A 16,350-nucleotide genomic window follows, 5' to 3' on the forward strand; every position below is an offset into this window, starting at 1 on the left:
TAATACATTCGCTCATCCATGAATATGATTTCTGCTCGAGTCTCGTCGGATTCTTTTCCACCGGCTGTAGACGTGAAGACAACACTTCCTATGATTCCGCAAAATCAAGGCATTATCAAGCTACGCCTTTGTTTTGAATAAGCGACCTCTAGTTATGAAAAATTATATATTGTGATTTTTTTATAGTGTCATCATTTACTCATTCTGCTGATCTAATGCAGTGTGTCATTTTTTTCTTTTTTGGACCACAAAAAGGGATTTTTTTTTTTTTTTTAAATGCCCTCTCGTGCTCATCCATATAATGGCAGTGAATAGCGACCGGCATCAAGCTTTTTTTTAAAAAAAAAAACATAAAAGTATCACAGAATGATCTCATGTGTACATTCCAAGTGTTCTGGAGGTATACGATAGAGTTTGGTTAAAAACAAACAGAAATTTTATGTATTATTTAATGAAAATCCTGACCTTGGCCATTGAACTTCTGTGCACGGCTGTACGACATGCGCATTCATGATTCTATTAGCGCCGCAGTTCATACCGACTTGTCCAGAAAAAGCACATAAGTTGAGAGAAACGAAGATTAATCAATACGCAACATCTTTGAGGGGTGCGCTTACTCTTTGGTCGGTCAGGTGTGAGTGAGCATGAGGTGGTAAAATAAAACACTGCAATTTAAAGAATGTGTGGAGAGTCTCTCTTTTCCTGAGGCCTTTACCTCTAACACTCCCAAACAGGCATCTAGACCAATAATTTAACCGTGTGTGAGGTCTTAATGACTTCAGCAGGCTGACCACACACACACACACACAAACATAAATACACCCTTCCCCAGGCTCCTGTTTGACTTTAATTCTTTCATTTTTCCTGAGGTATGTAGTGCAGATTGTGTCTGACTGTGTGTGAGAGTCTATTTGGAGAAAGAGCTGAGACTGTTGAGATGCTAATGCAGGAGAGAGCTGTCTGCCCAGAGCTCAGAGGACTCAACACTGATAAGCTACCACAGCACAGATAACTCTGTCTGAGAGAGAGAGAGAGAGAGAGAGAGAGAGAGAGAGAGAGAGAGAGAGAGAGAGAGAGATGGGGTTTAAACACAATCACCATGAGATGGAAACTGCAAACAACAACAACAAAGACTGGGGAAAAAACTGTGGTAAGCATGAGTAAATCCTGTGAAGTGCAGTTTCATCAACTCACCAGAAGTTTCGTTAATCAAGGCCGGCTCAAATTAAAAATTTCAAAGAGACTCAACTCCTTGAGGAGGGGCGAATGAGCCCCGAAATAATTAGGAGGGCTTAAATGAGGGGGGGAATCAGCACTCTTAAATTTTGCATTCCCTCTTTTACTCTCCATTTCCAAATAATTCCAAAATGTTGTATCTTAAATTACGTACTATACACTACGTACTTATTCTTTGAGACATTCTATGAGCCATTTCTTGCTCAGAGTGAATTTCATATGGTTATTTTGTCATCCAGCTTTAGGGCCTGATAGTCCCTTCCCTTCAACTACATAAGGAAAGCTGTGACTGTTGAGCTGCGGGTGCATGAAGTGTCCAACATTCCACACTTCGCTTTTTCGGTTACTTAAGTGCATCATCCAGGCATATAAAGTGCACTTGTTTCAGTGTGAACACGCTACTCACACTATTTATACTACAAAAGGGCTTAGAATAGTGCATAAATGAGACTGAGATGCACTACTAGTGACCTGCCTATCCACCTTGTGCCATCTTAGGTAACATTCTAACTGAAAAAATTGCTGTTTATATGGACACCTTTTGTTTCAATTAGAATGAATTCAATCCAAACGTGACCATTAAATAAAGTGATCAGGTTTGATGTGTGCATTTATATGTCACAAGCTTCAAATCAGAATTGATTTTCTGACATGCGCTCACTGCACGAATATACAGAGTTTCCCACTGTTTGCGCATACTAACCATTCTCCTACATTGCTTCTGTTCTTTGTTTTAAAGAGCAGACTTAATATTTTTCTATTTCAGGTCCTGATTAGGAAATGACGAGCACATGAAGCTTTGTGCTGTGCTGCCTATATTTATCAAGCAGTAAAAACGCCCCTTCCCATGCCCAAAACAAAGCATCTTTGGACGAGAGTTCGAAACAAGGACTGATGGGATGTTTTCCTGCTCCACTTCACAGACGATGAGTAGAAGGAAAATTTTAGAATGACACGATGTTCATTCAATAACAACAGCTCGTTCTGCGCATCATACGTCATTACACCATTTCTACTTTATTGCACATGTGCATTACTTTCCAGTTTCAGGTTTCAATCCGATCAAGTGTTTACACGTCCTCTTGATCAGATTAGAAAAGGTTTAAACCACCCCTTATAATCCAAAAGAAATTTGAATCGGATTTGGCAAACTCATTCCGATTGACGTGGTTACATGTGACTTTTTTATTCCGAATGTGCTACTAATCCAATTAAAATCGGATGATTAGGGTCCATGTAAACGCAGCTGGTGATTGATTTAAGGACACTTGAATTAAATGCAGGCAAGAGGAACAGCATGATAATTTAATAAGATGTACGCATCACACAAATGTTATTTTAAACCATTTTTTATTATATTAATTATACTTTTCTGTAATTTAGTTTGACATTTAAAAATGTATTTAAATAATTTAAAAATATACTCTCCCATTTAAAAGTTTTGGGTTAGTACATTATTTTTGCTTTTGTAAGAAGAAAAGTACTTTAATCTTGTGATGGCATTTTTAACTTTCTATTATGGGGGGAAAAAAACTCTTTAGATTAACTTTTTAGAATAACTTGCATCACGCTTTCCACAAAAACATTAAGCAGCACAACTCTCAGCATATCAGAATGATTACTGAAGGATCATGTGACACTGAAGACTGGAGTAATGGCTGTTACCATTTATATTATGCTATATTATACTTATATATGTATTTAGTACAGAGCATCCTTGGTTATCTTCTCTGCAAAGGCTTCAACTTGATGCAATATAGCCTAAATGAAGGGCATCATAATGAAGCTGCCTACCTTTTAGATCAGCCTTACAATGATACTAGAATTTGGAACTGAGCTCAGAACCCTAATTTCTTCCCATCATTACCTCACTCTTACTTTTCCTCTTTAGTTAAACATCCGGCATCAATAGGCAAACAAATGAACGGTGGAAGAAAGCATGCCACATCATCTAAAGATGAGGACAGCGGATGAAAGGATGGCTGTGAAACGAAAGGGGCACTTGAGCAGGTGTCCTCTTTATTTACCTGCTCTCTCTTCCATATAGACAGAAGGTACAAAAAAGGGAAATAAAAGGCAGATAGGAATAAAAGAGAGCAAATTACCAAAGCTCTCTCGTCTTTTCAACTCTCCATCTTCAAAGTGCTGAGCTTCAGCAGCTTTGCACAAATAAGAGCTGTGGTTCAGATTAACAGTCTCTCTTGTGATTGTGTACGGGCCGAGTGTGGGTCCGCTTCACGAGAGTTCCTGGAGAAACATGCGATACTTCTCTTCTGAATGAAGGACTATCTGAATACAGTTGCCGTTTCTTTATGCGTCGGCTATTGTGTTCAGAGATGTCTGATGTAGGCTGGAGGGGATTGAGTAATGGAAAATGTATGTGAAGAGGTGTGAACAAGGCTGTGTGTTTACCTGCGAGTGTTTAACCCAGAGTAAAGCTCCCCTACAGGGTTGAAATAATCCTCCTATTCAGAAGGACTTTAATTCGGCCTTACAATCAGGGATCCAGTCACTCAACAGGGATGCGGAAAGCACTGCATGTACAATCACGCTCTCAGTCTCCAGCGGCTAATATACCAGACTCACAGCATTAAAGGATGACTAATGTTAAACCTGTTTACTGTCTGAATATATAGAGGGGCCGACAAAACTTACTTAAACAGCACTTTGCAAATACAAGGTATTGGCAGGTCTCAACATTTCATCTTAATCACTACTCAGACAGAAATAATTAGTTATTTTCAGCGCACTTCTATGTACTGCATCTGTGTGGTAATTTCGATGCTACACTCACTTATTTTAGCGAATTCATATGAATTTGTATAATCTCATCCGACGTTTTTTGTACAATCTGCTATGCTCAATATGCGATTGTTTAGGGGTAGGGGTGGACCTTCATGCTTGCTTTTTTCCTAAAAATTCAGTTTCCATATGAATCACATTGCACGGTAAACCCTAACGCTCAAAATACTTCATTGGTTTGAGAAATTTGAACAAATTAGTTCAGTTAAATTAACTGTTATGAGTATTTAGAACTTTCTTTTTCTTTTGAGTTCACAGCACTGACATATTTCAAGTAAACAGAACTGTTTCATTGTTTCGAGTTGTATGAACTCATTTTTTTTAATTTAGACTTAAGTTTAACAGAAACTGGGCTGGGATTTCTATTTCCCAGCATGCTTTGCCCATGGCACTCGAAAGGGAGAGTAAATGATAAAATTAAGTGTTATATAATGGTTTTTTTTATTTTTTTTTTATTGTTTTTTGTGCAAGATTAATGGTAAGGGAGATTTAGTAGTGATTAATGTTTGTTTATGCTAATTTAGAAGAGTTTCTGTTAATGTGAGTTTTTGGAGAGTTACCATCATGGTGACAAGTGGTGCATGCTGCTTGGTTTGAGAGCAGGTAAATGACATGTTTTAAGTTGTTGTTAGGGCTGGGCGATATGGCAAAAAAATTAAATCTTTTGACCGATTGACCGATTCACGATTTCGATTTTATTTTATTTTTTTACTGTTTAACCAGTCAACTTAAAAACTTAATTACAATATGATTTAAGTAACATTCTCTTTATTAACAATCTGGTTAAAAAAAGTTCCAAGTGCACCACACATGAAGTGATCAACATGGTGTAAATGTAAAACAATTTGTTAAATATCTTTGCAGAAAATATGCCTGAAATATGAAGGCAAATGTTGTACAAACTTATCTTAAACACATCATATATACTCAGAAATAATATAAAATAAGAAAATGCTAAATATTTCTTAGCCAAAAAGTAATAGCAATTAATAACACTAGTAATAGGCTATTATTAACAGCAAATGCTTTGTAAAAACAGACAAACAAACAACAGCAGCTTTCAGCCTGTCACCATCATGCAAACATGAAATATCAAACAGGTTCACAGGTTTCTGCATTCCATTGCACTATTTGTCCAATTGTTTTTATGTTTGGTCTTGTGTCTCGCATCTTTTATAGCGTCTCACCCATAGATATTATAATAAACACTAGACAATATAACATTATAATAAACCCTATTAGCCGCTGGACCGTACGTCAACGGCGCCGCCATATTGTGCGGGGCAACGTTCCCATAACGCTCATAACTGGAATTGAGAAAAATGCCTGCTTCGTGTGCTGCTTGGGGCTGTACAAATCGCTGCACAATTGAAAACAGGTCTCAGGGAATGACCTTTCACAGGTAAGACTGAACATTTGTTTCTGGTTGTATTTGGTCATTATATAATTATATTGATAGTAGTTGTTGGCCACCGGAGTCAGTCAGACTAAAATAGCTAGCGATGTCGCTAGTTAGCTGTGAAAGTTGAGACATGAGTTTACATGATTTCTAATATAGTTTTAGGTTATATTATGTCTTATTTTATAAACTAAATTCCCTGAAGTTTAAATATGCATCTTTATTTTCTTAGTGCTAGAAAAATACAGAAAGCAGCCTGTGTGATTTGTTTTTGATGATTTTTTTTTTTCTTCATTTTATTAATGGTGGTCAATTCTAAGCTCAAGAAAAGCTAAAATTGGGTTTAAGACAGAAAATGCCTTTTCCACAATAAGAAAACTTTATTTCATTTAATGTGAAAATTTAATTATATCTCAGTATGGGCGTTTTCACAATTCTTATGCAAGAATAAAGCAGCCAAATACATGAAATGCTTGAGCTTTGACTATTTCTTATTAAAATAAATATTTTATATGTCTAACTATAAAGATTTTAAGTAACTAGAACTTTTTGTACACCACGTACATTACAAACCACTGAAATCGGTTGATAAATGTAAACATTATTTTTGATTTATCCAAAAAAAAAAAACGCAGCTCGCCTATTTACTTGCATTTGTTGACAGCACAGTCTTGCCCCGCACAATATGGCGGACTCGTTGACATATCGCAGCAACAGTTCAAAGAGGCCAATAGGGCGTCTAGTGTTTATTATAATGTCTATGGTCTCACCCATGAAACGGCATTCTAAAAACACGACGGTCAAGTTAAAAAAAGTTCAACTCGCGTTTAATATCTTTGCCTTTTTTTCTCATTCCACTGCCTGCGTCTCATTTTTATAACGCAATAACGCATTTCTGAATGAACAGCCGCTTAAGAATACTGATGTGTTCTACGTTCATAGAGCATCACATGAGAGCGGTAAATCAGACGCAGCGGCGCCATCATGAGGTCGGATCATTTTCTTCTCCTAATACGGTTATCATTGCAGTATTGTCAACATGTCTAATTGTAATGCTTGCTAACATTTTTATTCAAAATCGCGATTTCTCGATTTCAAAAAGAAAAAAGAAAAAAGAAAAATCGCCCAGCCCTAGTTGCTGTACTCATTCAGTAAGTACTATACCATGCTATTGTTAACATGTTAGCAAATTGTTGGCTGAATTTTCTTATTAGGGTTTACAGTGAAGTAAAAAACTAATTTGATTTGCAAGAACTCAAAATAAAAAAGTTAATTAACTAAATATTTTATGTTAATTGCTATCAAAATGTATGAGTTAGCCAACTTAGTACTTTAAGTTAGGAGCAAATAACATGCATGAGTACTACAAACTCAAAACTTGATAGTTCTGCTTACTTAAAATTGGGAACATCATAACTAAAAAAAAATTATGTAACTGATTACCTCAAATTTTTTGAGTTAGCCCAACTTATTCGGGTTTACAGCGTGTACAAATTCATTCAAAATTACCACCTTGTAAAATAGCTACGTTTTCTCATAAGATCAGGTTGCAAAACCTCCAATATGACTTTCACAAATCCTCCACGAAGACTCTGCAAACCTGTAGGCCAACACATTTTAAAATGCCCCAATCTAAGATCACAATCTGAAGTTTGAGTCTCCCATTTGAGCCGTAGGATGTATATAAGACGCTCACTGCCATGCTGTCAGTCAGACGCTCAAGCTTAAAATGGGGCTCTCAGTGCACCACCCATCACCGTCATCATCATGCCACCGTATCGATCTGACGCACCACTGACACCATCACAATGCGGCTCTAATCCACTACGATACTGACCGCTGAGCCCGAGATTACCAACGCCACCTCTTTTCATTACTTCAATTACCTTTCATTCGAGAACAGCTCTCGGTTAATTGATTCAAGAGAGATTGCATGCTTTCTATTAGAAAATCTTAAGCACCCAGGTATAATCTTGTGGTAGAAACTAATACAAGGCAAATCTTTGATACTGCTGTTTATCTTTGCTAAAATTAAAGTCCCAGAGGCGGCGTGTCTGAAATGTTATCCCGCAGACTGAATCGAGATCAGTTAAGAGGAAATGCGGAGTTAGACACAGAAGTCGGGCTCAACGCTGATGGGGTTAGAGTTTAAGATTTTCTCACTGTCTCTCTGATAAAGCGGATGGTTATCAGTGTGTGTGTGTGATTGGCAGAGAGGGTGATGAGAGGATGATGATAAACGGGTGTCAGTGTGAAAGAGGCCCAAGGGGTTGACAGCAGGGAGTCAACGGCACAATGGCACAGCAGATAAGAGCGCACAGATGAGTCTGCGGCCCTTCAGAATGACTACACAGAGAAAGACGGATAGATGAAGGAAGTGAAGGCAAAACAGACAGAGAGAGGGAGAAAAGGAACAAAGGTGGAGAAGTGAAGTACTTATGGAGAAGGGGCTGCAGTGGCAGACGCCAATGACACAATAAGATGTTGAAGTGATGGGAGATGGAAACACAACAAAACAGGGTGTAAAGAGGCCAAACAAGACACATATACAAAGGATATATAAAACAGTCTGAGAGAAATGAAGAAAGTAAAGAGATAAAAAGATAGAGACTGTGATGGTAGATTCAGAAAGATTGACAATTAAGAGACGGAGAGTGTTTCAGAACACTGGAGTTAGGCTAAATTTATTGAATACTGACAGTATATTTTAAGTATCCTGAAAAATGTATCATGGTTTCTGCAAACATATTATGCAGCACAACTGTTTCAACACTGAAAATAATAAGAAATGTTTCTTGAGCATCAAATCAGCATATTAGAATGATTTCTGAAGGATCATGTGACACTGAAGACGAGTACTGAAAATTCAGCTTTGCCGTCACAGGAATAAATTACATTTTAAAATATACTGAAAGAGAAAACAGTTATTTAAAACTGTAATAATATTTCACAATATTATTATTTTTTGCTGCATTTTTTATCAAATAATTGCAGACTTGGTGACATAACTGAATTCTTTTAAAAAATATTTTTAAAAAATCTGACCAACCACAACGTTTTCATCATTAGCTAAAGTAAATATGATTTTTCATGTATTGTTATAATGGTCCATATAAATCAAAATGAATAAATGTCAGCCAATCTTGTGTTCAATTGGTGAACAACAGTGTGTGAAAGATGCCATTTATAATTTAGCTTTTAAGCACTTACAATTAACATTAGAGTACTCGTTGAAATGAAGGTTAATCTGATTTTAAATAGACAAATGCAAAGAAAAAACTACTTTTTGTATTTGAACTTTTCCATTATTTCAAAAAAGTTGATTCATAATTTTAAATGTAAGAACTACAACAGTAACAATCTTGCTGAAAACAGTGATGCAAAATATCGCTCAGCCCCACAGTACGCACACACACACACACACACACACACACACACACACACACACACCTAGCAATACGCAAAGTATAACTTTACTAATTGACTTAATTTCCACCTGTTGTCCAAGTGTATATCAGTGTCCTTCTCATAACACATATAGTTTATCAGGACTCTACTATCTATGCTCAGAAATTACACTTATTTTTCCCTTCCTGTTTTCCAGTTGACAGTAAAGGTCTATTCACACTGGGCCTCAACCATGAAACACAAGCAGTAAATTTCATGATAAATCATTCGTAAAACAATTCTCACATAAACTGTCACATTGAATTCAAAGCAACCATTTATATGAGATTACTTTTACCAATGATTTACATAAAAATTCTTTATGTCTGTGTTTCATAAATGAGGTCCACTGAGCTTTTGTGTTGTTGTTGTTGTTGTTGAAAAATGCATCCCTGTAAACTTTATTCACAGTGAAAATCACCCAGCAACTTTTTTTTTTTTATATTATATTATATTATATTGTAATATTTTAGGACTATTTTTATGGTACTGTTATGGTATTTGTATTTTTCTGGATCTTGACAGACATGGTCAGTGCAAACTTTTCCATACGAGTTGCAATTTTTCAAAAAAAAAAATACTCATTTTGTGTTTCACGGAAGAAAAAGTCATACAGCTCTGAAACGACTTGCGGGTGAGTGAACTATTGCTTTAAGGTGACCAACCATAAACCCACTGAACACTTTCTTGGAATTCCCCATTCCTACAACCTCTAAATGTTATTAGCAAAGTGCTGGCCGTACTTATGGCTTTCAATTTCTATATTCAAAGTGCAAGTGATAATTCATTTTTTCCCTCTCAATTTCAAGGATCATTTGCTGAGAGCAGAGAGCATCCAGTATTCCTCACAGTGATGGCACAGCCGGTTGCTATGGTGAAAGGCTGGTGTAAGACATGGTACAGGAGTCATGCTGTGAGGATGTGACCCTATCAACCGTCCTTACTGTCCGTCTGTGCTCTGAATGTGCTTAGGGGAATTTTTGACTCTCACAAAATCCTTTCTATGTAAAGAAATTGCAAAGAAAGATAAAGGGGCAGATTTACTAACAGCTTGCGCCAGTACAAACCCTCTTCTGGCATTAAAAAAATACTATCAGGATTTACTAAACCCACGCAGTGAAACATTAGAGCTGAAAAGGAGTGGACAGTTATTTTTGCGGCTGACCTTATTGCATATGCATTTTTAGGAGATTCCCTTTTCAGACGCAAAATTTATTGGAGGAGAGTATTTAAATTAATCATGCAAGGTGGTTTACTAAGGTTTGCATGAGTCAATTTACTGGTATTTGTACCATTATTTACCGCCCAAAAAAAGCATGTCTTAAACCAGATGCTAATTTGCACTGTTCTTGGCAGATTGCGTAGACAAGCATGCAAGAGATAATAAATACAATTTAGTAAAAACCTGCCACACTGTAAAAAGGATTTTTTGAGCTTATTATTGGAGTACATTTAGAAAATACTATTTCAGTCTTTCAAAATTTCATATTTAATTAAAAGTATTACTTGCCATTTCTTTTTAATTATGTGTGTAATTTACTAGCAATTTCTGAGTGAACATTTTTTAAAGTAAATCCTACACCAAGGATATGCAGTGATGATTGTTTTTGTAAGGCTGCAACTAAGGATTATTTTGATAATCAGTTAATCTGTCGATTATTTCTTTGATTAATCGATTAATCAGATGGAATTTTAATCCATTATTTAGAAAAAAAAAAAAAAAAGAAATATTCCACATCCTGTTCAATGTTGTCCTCCAAACAACGGGCAATATAAAGGCTATGAAAACGAGATTGGTGAATATATCTATGTAGGCTATGCTATTATGTGCAAAAAAGGTTAAAATATAAACATTACATTCTAAACCAAAAACAACTGACTGCAAAAGCACAAAATGTTAACTTGTACGAGGTACACGTGCATCCACTCATCTGAACATAGCAATGATATTACATTCATAGACCACTCCAACAAGTCCCTTTACTATTACTGCTCTCATAAAAATACGATTACTTGTGTTACGTGTACAATTTTAAACCTACATTGAATTTCTAACAAGAGCTTTTCTAGCAAAATGTATATTTTAGTCAGAATTATTGTGCTCCTGTTCTACTGTGCTCTGTTTGTTTAACGCACATGTGTGCACCGGTGCTCGTTCATTGCAGTTTGAGAAGTATCACGGAGACTCACTTGTTGTCAGGTTAGGCCAGGGGTTGGCACACGGAGGGATAATCACGGAAGCTTTTGTTGGATATACGCACTAGCGCAGGATAAAATCTCACACTTTAATAGTATTTATACACTGTATAATACAGCTTTATAAGTACTAATAAACAGGCAATATCCTAGTAATATGCATGCTAATAAGCAACTAGTTAATAGTGAGAACTGGACCCTAAACTAAAGTGTTATCACTGTAATAGATCTAACCTTACATTTAATTACAGTAAAATACTGTTACATTTACAGTTTTTGGAAATGATAAAGAAACGTCATTGTATAGTTTACAGTGAAAAGCCATAAACTGACCCAGAATTCCCTGCCTGACACTTCACATTTGATGTATTTTCTTTTAAATAACTGTTTCTTAGTTTTTTTTTTCTAATCGGTTACGTACATTAGGGTTTTATGTTATATCTAATGTTGTTAAATTAATGTTTACTGCATTATTTTAGAGTCATGTGTGTTACCAGGTTGGTGTTCAGTATTTGTGTATATTAATATTTACTTTCTCAGATTGTGGAAAAGCTGCTTGTGATTATCTTTGATTCATCAAGTGACTTTCTCATGACCACCTGTATTTCAGTGTATTACTAAGGTACAAAACAGATATTAGTACTTTAATAGGTTGGTATGTTAACATTAAATTAGTTAACTTTTTTCTTCCGATTCTTTCTTCACGGAGGAGAATCGGAGGGTCACATTCAGCGGACAGACACCCTTTTTTACAGTCTATGACAGACACCGACACACTGTATTTTTTTGTATTTATTTCAACAAATGACAACCAAAATCAAACCCATAGAAGCTGAACCGTTTTGAAGTGGCTGTGTGCAAGTTATACTCATTCACAAGTCGGGTGAGAGTCATACTCGCAAATGTAATGTTAATTATTACACCAAAACAAAATACAGCACTTTCAAAAACACTCAGCTATCTATGTGATTATTTTATTAAGTGATAGGCAGTGGGTTTAATCAGTAACTTCACTAGTAGAAAGGCAGCGCGATAAAAACAAACCAGAATAGAACTGAATGCGGCGTGACGGCAGCTTCACATTCTCTATATCTACCTCCTCGATGGCAGGAAAGTCGTTCAATTCAGTGGAAAAGTCGCTCCTCTTCATATAAAGATTTTTTTTGTAAATTGTAAATTTAAGTTAAATCTGTAAAATCTAAAATGTTGCTACCGTATTGTTATAGTAAATTTCTGGCAACCACAACTGCCATTTTTTTATTGTAAATTTCACCTTTTTTTTCCTTTCCTTTTTTTTTTTTTTTTTTTTTTTTTTACAGTGTAACTCTTAACTTAATAAAACAGGCTATGTGACTATGAGGAATGATTATCTCAAAAAGTGTACGTCCATATGCAAGTTTGAGGAACTTTATTTAACCCTCTGGGGTCTGAGGGTGTTTTTGGGCCCTGGAGAAGTGTTGACATGCCCTGACATTTGTGGTTTTTTTTTTTTTCAGTTGCTTATAAACATATTAATGGCCAACATCTATAATATAAGTGGCATATAAATATGAACATATAAATATAAATTTGCATATAAATGGCAAAGATGACACTGTATTCAGCACAAACAGGGCTACAATAATATGTGAGCAACATGTATGTACATGTTTGTATTTTTGAGAAAATAACATTTATGCTTCGTTATTGAAAAAATACAAATTTTAAGTCACTGAAATAAGGCCATATAACACATACTAAATATTTGTTCACAAGACTTTTGAGAACTGGATCTTGTAGCTTAGAGGTTTTTTGCAAAACAATGTGAAAATCATCATGCCCACTCATTCACATAAAACAATATATTGGTTTAAAATTAAATTAAATACATACACTGTCACATGTCAGAGATTATCCATGGGTTGCTGACCTCTGGGTTATGCAAAATGGAAATACTCGCGGGACTCTGTAACATTTATAGGATATAACCGCATTCATGTATTGACTATAAACCATTTAATCGATGATTGTTGCAGCCCTAGAATTTTGCTGAAGCCTGGACAATATGGCCACTAAAGGGGATGAATGTAAAATAAAAATATAAAGACATTTTTTTTGTTTTGTTTTGGAAACTGATGGATCGCCTTAAAGAAAGCAAGATCCAATGCCATTCACACCACCATGGTCCTGTCTAAAGAGTGCGTTTGAGTATGAGTTGCTGGTGTACAGGAACAGAGAGTGTATCAGAAGTGTCGATCAGAGGTATTGAAGGCCGGGTGTGTGCCTTCAGATGCGCTCTGGGATTCAGAGGAGGCTGGCGAGAGAGTCTCTAATCCCAGACTGGCTCATTAGTCATCTCTCTCCTTGATTAATGCATGTGTTTGTTTGTGTTGTGTGAGCCCTTCCCCTCTGCTTTCTGAAGCTGCTTAATGAATAATCATTTTATATGCAAGTGCCACAAAGCCTTGATCTTCTCAATGAGGAGCAGGAAAATAGGAATGTTAGCTAATGATATGATATAAGGAAGAGAAAGAGAGAGAGAAAAAATAGCACAGATTAAACAACAACAACAACAACAACAACAACATTTACAGTACAGTGGGGTCTAAAAGTATAAGACCTCACTGAAAATCTAGGACTTTTCAATTCAAACCTGCAGATAAATAAAGAAAATGATTTAAAAACAAAAGAAAATTTCTGATGTAAAATGAAGAAGAAATATTTTAGATTTTGAACTATTTTTAGATCACTAGTGAAATAAGTAAATGTGAGTCAATATACAGTGCTCAGCGTAAATGAGTACACCCCCTTTGAAAAGTAACATTTTAAACAATATCTCAATGAACACAAAAACAATTTCCAAAAACTTTTATATAACATCTGTTTAACTTATAACATGAAAGTAAGGTTAATAATAAAACTTAGAGAACAAAATTTTCAGTTTCTCTCAAATTAGGGTGATGCAAAAATGAGTACACCCCACTGAAAGTCTCTGGAGCAAAGCTAAATTTTAGACTACAAATGTCTAATTTAACAAGAATTCAACCACAGGTGAGTCTAATTATTCATTACACAGGTGTTCAGCAGACAGTTGACTATAAAAGGGTGTTAAAACCCCTTCCCATTTCATTCTGTCAGCAATGGCACCACATGGAAGAGAAATGTCACAAGACCTTAGAAAGAAAATAATTTCTTTACACCAGAAAGGTGAAGGCTACAAGAAGACCAGCAAAGCTTTACTTATCAGTCAGAATACTGTAGCAAAAGTGGTACAAAAATTTTAAAAAGAGGGAACTGCAACCATCTCACAGAGACGTCCAGGTCGTCCACGGAAGTTAACACCTCGACAGGAGCATCTTCTGATGAGAAGGGCTGAAGAAAATCAGCATGCAAGTTCAGTGCAGTTATCTAATGAAGTAGAAAGCCAAACTGGGGTGACTGTTTCCCATGACACAATACGGCGTACACTGCAGAGGAATGGCATGCATGGGTGCCATCCACGAAAGAAGCCTCTCCTAAAGCCCAGGCAAAAAAAAAAGCCCGCCTAGAGTTTGCCAGGGCCCATGCAGACAAAGATGAAGACTACTGGGACTCTATACTCTGGAGTGATGAGACCAAGATAAATGTTTTTGGAACTGATGGCTTCAAAATTGTATGGCGTTGCAAAGGTGAGGAATACAAAGAAAAATGCACGGTGCCTACAGTGAAACATGGTGGTGGCAGTGTCCTTATGTGGGGCTGCATGAGTGCTGCTGGTGTCGGGGAGCTGCATTTCATTGATGGCATCATGAATTCACAGATGTACAGCTCTATACTGAAAGAGAAGATGCTACCATCACTCCGTGCCCTTGGTCGTCGTGCACTTTTCCAACATGACAATGATCCTAAACACACATCTAAAGCCACTGTTCGATTTCTGAAGAACAGGGTGAAAGTGATTCAGTGGCTCCTGATCAGAAGCCAATCGAACACCTATATGGGGAATTCTAAAGAGATAAGTTGAGCATCACTCTCCATCCAGCATCCAGTCTCTAAAAGAGGTCATTCTTGAAGAATGGAAAAAGATAGATGTTGCAAAATGTTGCCAACTTGTTCATTCCATGCCTAGAAGACTTGGTGCTGTCATTAAAAATCATGGAGGCCATACAAAGTACTAGATGTAGTAGTTTTTGTTGTGGGGTGTACTCATTTTTGAATCACCCTAATTTGAGTAAAACTGAAAAATGTGTAATCTAAGTTATATTATTAACCTTTCATGTTATAAGTTAAACAGATGTTATATTAAACTTAGTCTTGTCAACATTTTGGAAATTGTTTTTGTGTTCATTGAGATATTGTTTAAAATGTTACTTTTCAAAGGGGGTGTACTCATTTACGCTGAGCACTGTAGATGTATAGATGGTCAGATGTTCGTTTCCACTGAAGCACAAACTGCACAAAAGCAAAAAAAAAAAAAAAATTCAGTTCAACCTTCTACTTAAAATGTAATGCTGATAACCACATTTGTAGTGACAGTTATGTTATTGAACTAAAAAAAGAACGTAAAAATATAAGCATTTTGACTATTGGTCTCAGACTTTTGGATCCTACTGTATACAGACACTACTGTTCAAAGGTTTGGGGTTGGTACAAAGTTTTGGTAACACTTCAGTATGGAGAACAATCATTATTAGCTTATTATCTACATCCCTTAATCCTTCCCAATGCCTGAACACAATACTTAACCACAACAACTACCTTACTAAATATTAATAAGCAGTAAATTAAGAGTTTATTGAGGGAAAAGTCATAGTTAATAGTGAATATGTGCTCCCCATACTGAAGTGTTACCCAAAGTTTTTGTCTCTTATACACACCAAGGCAGTATTTATTTGATCAAAAATACAGTAAAAGTGTAATTTATTCCTGTGATGGCAAAGCTGAATTTTCAGCATCATTACTCCAGTCTCCAGCGTCACACGATCCTTTAGAAATCATTCTAATATGCTGATTTAGTGCTCAAGAAACATTTCTTATTATTATCAGTTGGAAACAGATGTTTAATATTTTTGTGGAAACCATGATACCTTCTTTTCAGAATTCTTGATGAATAGAAAGTGTAAAAAAAAATTTTTTTTTTTCCAAATGGAAATCAATTTTATAACATTATAAATGTCATCACTGTCACTTTTGATCAATTCAATGCATCCTAAAAATAAAAGTATCAAATTCTTAAAAAAAAAAAATAAATAAATAAATAAACCTTTCTGACCCCAAACTTTTGAACGATAGTGTAAATGTGACACACACAC

The 16,350-nt window shown here is 35.9% G+C and overlaps 1 protein-coding gene across 8 annotated transcripts in view; it reads right to left on the minus strand.

Annotated features, from left to right (window-relative positions):
* pard3bb (par-3 family cell polarity regulator beta b) overlaps positions 1–16,350 on the minus strand; it is a 400,101-nt gene that overhangs the window by 265,588 nt on the left and 118,163 nt on the right. The gene's annotated exons all lie outside the window — the stretch shown is intronic.

This window comes from Ctenopharyngodon idella, chromosome 9 (genome assembly GCF_019924925.1).
Source record: "Ctenopharyngodon idella isolate HZGC_01 chromosome 9, HZGC01, whole genome shotgun sequence".
NCBI lineage: Eukaryota > Metazoa > Chordata > Actinopteri > Cypriniformes > Xenocyprididae > Ctenopharyngodon > Ctenopharyngodon idella.